Source organism: Dipodomys merriami, unplaced genomic scaffold (assembly GCF_024711535.1).
Source record: "Dipodomys merriami isolate MVZ:Mamm:240054 unplaced genomic scaffold, mDipMer1.0.p SCAF_4, whole genome shotgun sequence".
NCBI classification, from domain to species: domain Eukaryota; kingdom Metazoa; phylum Chordata; class Mammalia; order Rodentia; family Heteromyidae; genus Dipodomys; species Dipodomys merriami.
Genome location: NW_027205603.1, coordinates 18,838,795 through 18,847,418, shown reverse-complemented (window position 1 = coordinate 18,847,418; position 8,624 = coordinate 18,838,795). Strand labels below are relative to the sequence as shown.

General features: G+C 40.7%; 1 pseudogene; it reads right to left on the bottom strand.

The window, feature by feature from the left end:
• Positions 1 to 6,952: 6,952 nt before the first annotated feature.
• LOC138805549 (serpin B6-like) lies at positions 6,953 to 8,375 on the bottom strand (annotated as a pseudogene).
• Positions 8,376 to 8,624: the final 249 nt, after the last annotated feature.

Sequence of the window (8,624 nt, the reverse complement as noted above, 5' to 3'; positions counted from 1 at the left end):
AAAAACATCAAAGATGGTTATAAGCATGGTTTTACCTGCAACTTACTAAGTTACATTTGACCAACATATCCTGTCTTTTACTGTGGACCTGCAGGAAACTGGTCCAAAAAATTTAAAGGCAATTCTAATTTATTTTTTTTGAAATAAACCTTTAGGACAATTTTATCTTTTAAACTTTTGTTTGGGAGGCCAGCCAGTCCCAACAACTTCCCAAATTTTTATGAAGGGGACCTCATTTTAATCCCTTTTTGTAAAATTACTTTAATTTGCATTTAAATGCCTCATTGAAACACTGGACTATACCCTTTACTTCTAGGCTGGCCTGATGGCAGCACAGAGAATAGAAAGAGTGGCCATTTTTTTTTTTTCTGCAGTCTGAGTTTACCTTTAGGAATTTAGCAGTTTTTTTTTTTTTAATGTAGTATTTCGTTAGAAATACATCCAGTTGTAAAATAGTATAGAAGTCAACTTATATCCTTTGTTCATACACCTCTTATGGTCTAACATGTGGGGATTAACATTTACAGAACCAAATATTTGAAGTGGCTGTGTTTTACCCAAATTAGCAGGCTTTTGGTCATGTGTGATGAAGCAAGGCCAGAGTCTGGGTGAGTCTGTGGCATCTGTCACACCTCCTGCTGGTTATCTGTAACAATTTCTACATATACTGGTTAAAGACATGGTTTACACTGGCTTTTGCAGGCTGGTGCCACTGGTTTAGGGAGCTGTGCCTGGGCATATTCACTCCGATCCCATGATCTTAAAGGGAGTTGATTGGTGCACAGGGGAGAAAACAGAGAATTAAACCTTTAGCCTTAGTTTACTAGCCATGGTCAGAGGTACAAAATTTAACTCTTAGCATAGATGGACATAAGAATGGCATAAATCACAGCCAATTTAATTACCAATTTCATTTACTTTGCTAAGGAAACCATCTTTTTTACTCCTTTCCCAATGCCTTTAAAACTGTTTTTTTCTTTGGCTTAGTCAGGTCACAAAGTTTTAAAGCAATTTAGATGAAATCACAGCTTTCATTGACAAAGATCTTCTAGTATGCAGAATACTTGGTAACCTTGAAACCATAGCCGTTTACATGTAGCCAAATAGACAGGTTTGTGCACAAATTATAGACCGTGCTTAGATTTTAAAATCGGCCGTTTTAAAGTTTTGACGTTTTAGCAGTATTACTTTGTCTATTATGATGGAACCACATGGTCAGTTTAAACAAAACTTTGTCAACAACAAGAAACTTAGTAAACAGGAGACAAGACATGAACAGACACGTGGCCTATAATGGCAGTGTAGGTCAGGTTGGGGGGGGGGCCGGTCACAGATTCAAGTTGAGTCCCCTTGAAACAGCAGCTGAATTATCATGATGCTGACATGGTGCATCCACCATATGCTCAATGCTAGAGAGAAGATTTAACAGAATTTAATACACTTTTGGTAATATCCAATCTTGTTGACCTTTTTTGGGGGGTAGGGGTGAGTTTAAACTTAAAATCATCCATTCTTTTATCTCAAGGAGTATAAACAAGCTATTGATGGCTGCATTCTTCCAGGGCATTTAGCATATGAAATACTTGTGAATAACTTTAGTTGGAAGAAGGGAGAGGTTACCAGAAACTAATTTTGGAACAGCAAGCAAGAGTACAACAGCAAGGAGAAGGGGGGGAGGGGGAGGGAGAGAGGGAGGGGAGAGAGAGAGAGAGAGAGAGAGAGAGAGAGAGAGAGAGAGAGAGAGAGAGAGAGAGAGAGAGAGAGAGAGAGAGAGGTGTTTTAAATTTGGGACCAAATTTGACTCTGATGGGGGCTCAGCAGCCTTCCAAGGCCCAGGTGGCCTTAATATAAAGAAATTTAGAGTTCTTCCCAAGGTAAGTGACCTGAAGCCACGTGCCAACCATAGAGCGTCCTCTACAGTGTGGGTTGGCTCCTAAAGAGTGGGTGGTACCCCCAGTGGAGAACGTCATCATGTTTGTCCACGGGCGGGGGGGGGGGGGGTGGGGGTGGGGTGGGGGGGTGCTTGTCCCCTGGTAGGCCTCTTGTGGCTAAGTCTGTGCACCTGACCAAGATTTTGCTCCAATAGGGGGCTTGGTTAGCCCACAAAGGCCCAGGTGGCCTTACACTGAGATATCGGAATCAGAAACCTGGATCTCGGATAAAGTAGTCACTTACCCTGGAGTGGGACTTAATTAGCAGTGTTGGCTGGGCTGGTAGAGCCCTCGATAGGTCAGGAGAAAGTTACCTACTCTGGCAACCAGAGTAGGATTTCAGCATAGGTCCCTGTCAGCTGGTCTAACTCCCTTCCGAAGTGGAGGGGTGAGCAAATCCAATGGAACCTATCCTGGTACAGGCCACAAATGAAACAGGATAGGACACATCCATTCCAGAGACTGGCAGGCACAGGAGAAAGATTATTATAAGGTTTATTAGAGGAGCCATATTTCCCCCTAGAGTGGGGACATGGCCTCCATCCCCATCCAGGTAACAGGAGGGTCTGGGGGATAGGAAACGAGGTAGATGGGAGTTCAGGTGGGTCGGGGCAGAAAGAGTGAGGGGCCAGATGTAAGGAGGGAACTCCAGGAATGGGGCGGGGCCCAGGTGTGGGTGGAGCTGAGGATCAAAGTTGAGCATAATACTAACACCAACTCTCTTTGCTGAAGAACCCTCTTGTCTAGCATCTGGGACATTGTTTTCCCAACTCTCTTCTTTGGTCTCTGTTTCCCTTTTAGGTCATCCATCTTTACTGTGAAACTGGGTTCTCTTTCTTTCAGAACTTCTTCCCTTCTTCTTCCATATCTTTCCTTGGATGGTCTTATTTATATACTTGGTTAATTATATTAAGTGAAGTAAGTCAGGCCCAAAGAAACATAGGTCCCATGGTTTCCCTTATTTGCAATATCTAGTATATGTCTGAGTCAAGCAGAAGAGGTCAGTTAAGTTGATGTTAGGGAAATGAACCCTAAGATATGTATTCAAATGTTTTTTTTCTTTCATGCGATTGTTTCTAACACATTTATAAGATTATTTCTTTGTTGCTTTGTATGTCCCTCCCCCGAGATATAGCCCCTGCTTTCACTGTATTTGATGTTGTTATAATTTGTGGAGGGGAAGGGAAAAAACAAATTGTTTAAATAGGGATACAGGTGGACCCATTACAGCAATGAGATGTACAAGTCGTTATGTCAAAAACGAATTTTACAACTTTGGTGGGGGGGGGGAAGGGTTGGGAGGGGTAGGAGGAGGCTGGGAAGGAATGGGAAGGGGAAACAAAGGAGGAGGCTACAATGCTTGATAAGAAATGTACTCATTATCTTGCCCATGTAATTGTAACCCCTCTGTACAGTATTTTCACAATAAAAATTATTTTTAAAGGATATAAATATTTAACTGAAATCTCTATACAACCAAATTGTTTTCCAGAAAAGACAGAGTATATTAAGATTTCTACATTAATACTAAACAGAAAGTTTGATAACAATTTCATCTTAAATGTGAGTTCTTAGGTCTATATCTTATTCAAGATAATCTTGTGTTTTATTGTAGTTCAGTGAAATATTTAGACATAAGAACTTATACTCTATGGAGAAATATAGGATTGCTTTTGAATGAAATCAGAAAAATATGGAGGTCTTTATTTTTATCAAATTAATCAATATCTCATCAGACATTCAAGCACATGAGCTTGAGTCCATATCTTAGCTATTCTAAACTTTATTTTCCTGTTGTATAAGTTGAAAATAACATCATAGAAATAATATCATAAAGCCTAGGTTATCCTATCTTAATGGAAAAATATACTGTTTATATAATAAAAAAAACTAAAAAGAAACTACTAGTCATTCTAATGATTTCAGTTCAGAATTTCGGTAAGTTTTCTTTCCTGAGTTTTCAATCACAGCCTCAATTTTCATCTTTATTCTGTATTTGGTTTCCTCTTCTGACCCCCAAATGGTAGCTACATGTCATCTTGATAAGTCTATAACACCCTTGGAGATGGTAAAAGGGCTTGCTGCAAGTGTCTTATGTAATGATAAAGGACAACTCTCCATTTTCCTGCTGAAAACTCTCTCTGTGCTTGTTTGGCTTGAATGGGGCTACATCCTTGTTTCCTTAGCAATCCTTGGGGAGCATGATGCTTTATTTATTTTGGTGCTGGTATTAGGGATTGAACTCAGGATCTCACGCTTTTGCTTGTCTTTTTCACTCAGCTGGTATTCTACCATACCTCCATTTCCAACTTTTTGTTGGTTAATAGGAGATAAGTGTTTGGCTAGGTTAGTTTAAAACCATTATCCTCAGATCTCAGCCTCCTTAATAGCCAGTATTACAGATGTGAAGTAGCAGAACGTGATCAGAGAGCTTTATGTCCATGAGTGGACTCCAGATCCTTCTCCTGATCCATTGGTTCTGATCGTCAGGCCAACTTTCTAGGATAATGTATATCTTATATTCTCTCTTAAGAATCAGAGAAAATACTGAGCAGTAACCAATCATAGGGCCCAATACATTTCTTTTTTCTTTCATTACCCCTGACTCTGGGCCATAAACTTACTAAGTGCCATACTACTTGAGATTATGAACTCAGTCCTTTTTTCTGTTTAGTTAATTTTCAATACAATATTGTGGTTTTGTTTGGGTGAGCCTCCTACTATGATCTTACTACTCCACCTCTTGGGTAGCAGGAATTACAGGCACATACCACATGTCAGGCTCCACTAGTGTTTTCATCGATTGAAGCTGCTGGTTCTCAGTAGTCATTACTAAATGTCACACGTGGTCATGCCAATAGCTAAACTTGGACAGTCAATAAGATGGAGCTAAGATTAGTACAAGAATTTTGTTGGTGCCCGGTGTCTGCTTTGGTGTAGCACAGTATACTAGTGAAGAGTGTGGGCTCTGAAACAAAGCCCAACTACTCATGCACATGAGCTTATCATTCTCTTAGCTATTCTAAACCTTTCTTTCCTCATGTATAAATTGAAAATAAAACCATAGGGTTAAGAGAAATGATTCACATAAACCACATAGAAATGTGCGGTACTGCCGGGCGCCGGTGACTCAATCCTGTAATCCTAGCTACTCAGGAGGCTAGGATCTAAGGATCACAATTCAAAACCAGCCCAGGCAGGAAAGTCTATGAGACTCTTATCTCCAATAAACCACTAGAAAAATGGAAGTGGCGCTGTGGCTCATGTGGTAGAGCACTTGCCTTGAGCTGAAGAGCTGAGGGACAGTGCCCAAGCCCAGATAAGCCCCACGACTGACAAAAAAAAAAAAAAGAAAAGAAAAGAAAAGAAAAGAAAAAGAAATGCTGGGTACTGGTGGCTTACATCTGTAACCACAGGTGCTCAGGAGGCTAAGATCTGAGGATTATGATTTGAAACTAGCTCAAGAAGAAAAAGTCCATGGGACTCTTATCTCCAAATTATAACCAAAAAGCTAGGAGTGAATGCTCAAATGGTAAGAGTGCAAGGTTTGAATGAAAAAGCTAAAGAAGAGCAGGGGACCCTGAGCACACACCCCTCCCCCAACAAATATACAGCACTTAGGAAAATATCTAACAAAAATGTTCATGTTTTCTTAATATATCCATGTTGCCTACAATAGTCTCAGCTAACTGAAAAACAGAAAAAACAAAACAAAAGCAAAAAATCCCCATGAAGAGTGATATAACCCACAAAAAATAAGGGGGGGGGGAAGAAACCCATAAACTCGATCTGGCAAAGATCTGACCCCCAGTGGAAGATTGTTTCCCTGAGTTAGTCCTGCAATCATTCCAGACTAAAATAAAACATATTCCTAGGAAGATCACATAGGAAAAAGCAAGCCCACGTGAGTAAATGAAATGTAAAGAGACAAAAGAAATTCCATATTTAGAGCTGGGCATGGTGCTACATATCTGTAAACCCAATACCTAGCAGGCTGAACTGGGAGCAACATGAGTTTGAAGCCTGTGTGGGCTTCATATAGCCTAAGATCTTTATTCAAAAAGGAAAAAAATATATCTATTATCCCTCAACCACAGAATGGCCTTAGTCTATATACAGCCATGGAAAGCTTCAGAGCATCTATAAAACTTTGATGTGACAGATAGGACATGAACACTTGTATGGGAAGGAGGCGTGTTTAAACCACAAGGCACTCCAAGTCCATTATCCTAGTGAAAAGAACAATAAAGAAAGGATCCCTGGTTCACAACTATTACTCTATGCACATGTCAACTCCAAACAATTTCAGAATTTAAAATTTAAAAGCTAACAGATTAGAAGAACATCCAGAGAATATAGAAGAGGTTTTAAAACTCAGGTTGAGAATGTTTGCTTAAGTAAAATTAAAAAAAAATACTAATCCAAAGAAAAGGATGTATAAATACAACTAAAATTAAGAACTTTTTCCCCTTGAGCTCATGACATGTTGAATTGGAACTTCTTTGTACAACCACTTAAAGATTACACAAATTATTTTAAAAAGGAACTTTTTTTCATAGAAGGTATCATGAGGAGGAAAATGGGAGAGAATGAAGGAAAGGGTGAAATAGATGAAGAAGCATTATATTCATAACCTTGTTTGCAGCATATAAAATGAACAGTGGGATGTGGGAAGAATTTCTGAATAATTAATGAACAATAACAAAGACAATACAAAACATGTACAAAAGGGATAAACAGGCTATGAAAAGTTGAGAAGTTTCTGACATGTCTCAGAATTTTATTGGATTAGGAAAAGCCCTTATTTACAGAACTTTCAAATACTTTAACATGCACCAACTCAAGAGTCTCCAATGATTCATTATCTCCCAGGTCAAATTTCTTCATTCAATTCATCTTCTGTTTGTTTTTTTTTTTGAGGGTGTGATCCCACCCCATAAGGCTCTTTATTTCTTAATGATCATGACACTAAGAAGGGCACTTGGGTCATAGGCACACAGGAGTGGATGTAAGGTGGAGGTCTACACAGAGTGACAACCCTTTCCTGATGGAGAGGCAAACCTGCCGCAGAACAGAACCCCATTGGTCTTGCTATGCTGAATGAAGAAAGGGAAAGGGAGATTGGCACAGAAGTGAGAGGTGAGCATGCAGCGCATCATCATGATGGTGGCTCTGGCAGCCACCGCCTCTGTGCCCTCCTCATTGACCTCAACAAAAGACTTGTCTACAACTTAGGACAGATACAAATCTCTCTTGGAAGGCATTCCAGAAAAGCCTCTCCTCAAAGGCATCGGCCATGCCCATACTGCTCAGGACCTCCTTCATGTCGTAATTCTCTTCCAGTTTAAACTGAGGGAGTGAAACCTCCACCTCCTCTTCATCCATGTTATCTGGCATTGTCTACTCTACAAATTTCTCATAAGTGATTTCCTTTTCCACCATGTTCAAATCTATGTGTTCATCTGGAAGCATGATGATCATATTCAGCTCTTCACCTACATAAGGAAGCACCAGAATCCTGGTGAAAATTTCTCCTATATAGCTCTGCTTAAAAGTAGACTTTGTAGGGCTGGGAAAGTGGCTCAGTGGTAGAGCGCATGCCTTGCATGCATGAGGCCCTGGGTTCGATTCCTCAGCACCACATAAGCAGAAAAAATTTTAAAAAAAGCCGGAAGTGGCACTGTGGTTCAAGTGATAGAGCGCTAGCCTTGAGCTGAAGAGCTGAGCGACAGTGACCAGGCCCAGAGTTCAGGCCCCATGACCGGATCCAACCCCCCCCCCAAAAAAAGTAGACTTTGTAAACATCATTTGCACAGGTTTCTGCTCATTCTTGCTGATTTTAAATGGCCTCTCCTGGGTCCGCCCTTTGTCAAATGAACGCTTCCAGTTTCCTTTGAAGTAGATGGCATTCAGGAGAACCAGTCTGGTGTTTGAATTCACTGAAGCTGGAGACAGCAACTCTGTAATTTTATCTTTTGTCTTTTTGGCTACCCAGCTGTTTATATGTTTTCGGGACTCCTCTGCATCACTGACAAAGTCAAGTTCCTCCATTTCAGCTTGGTAGAATTTGTAGCAGGAATCTTTAGAAGGGGAGAGGAAAGTATAAGACTGCTCCAAAGAGCCTGTTGGCTGCTTTAAGCAAGTACTGCATGCCAGTCTTGTTCACTTCAGTGAGAAGTGATTGAAAACCCTGGTGGACATCTCTGTCTCCATCATTGCCACATTTATTGAAAGACAGCACCTGAGCCATCTGCTCTGCAGTATTCCCCTTTGCTCCCAGGTAGACCATGGCCAGGGCTGAAGAGATACTGATAGGTGAGAAAAATACATTTTTTTTGAGCTGTCTTTGCCCAGCATTTTCAAAAGGTTTAGGGCAAAGGTACCATTTGCTTCCAGCACAGGATCCATGATGACCAGTCCTGGAGTCTCAGCCGGGCTGGAGCCAGAGACCATGGAGTGTCTTTTTTTTTTTTTTTTTTGGTGAAAATACTGTACAGAGGGGTTACAATTACATGGGCAAGATAATGAGTACATTTCTTATCAAGCATTGTAGCCTCCTTCTTTGTTTCCCCATCCCTTCCCATCCTCCCCCTGCCCCCCTCCAATCCTCCCCCCCACCATAGTTGTAGAGTTCGTTTGCAACATAACAACTTGTACATCTCATTGTTGCAATGGGTCCACCTGTATCAATTC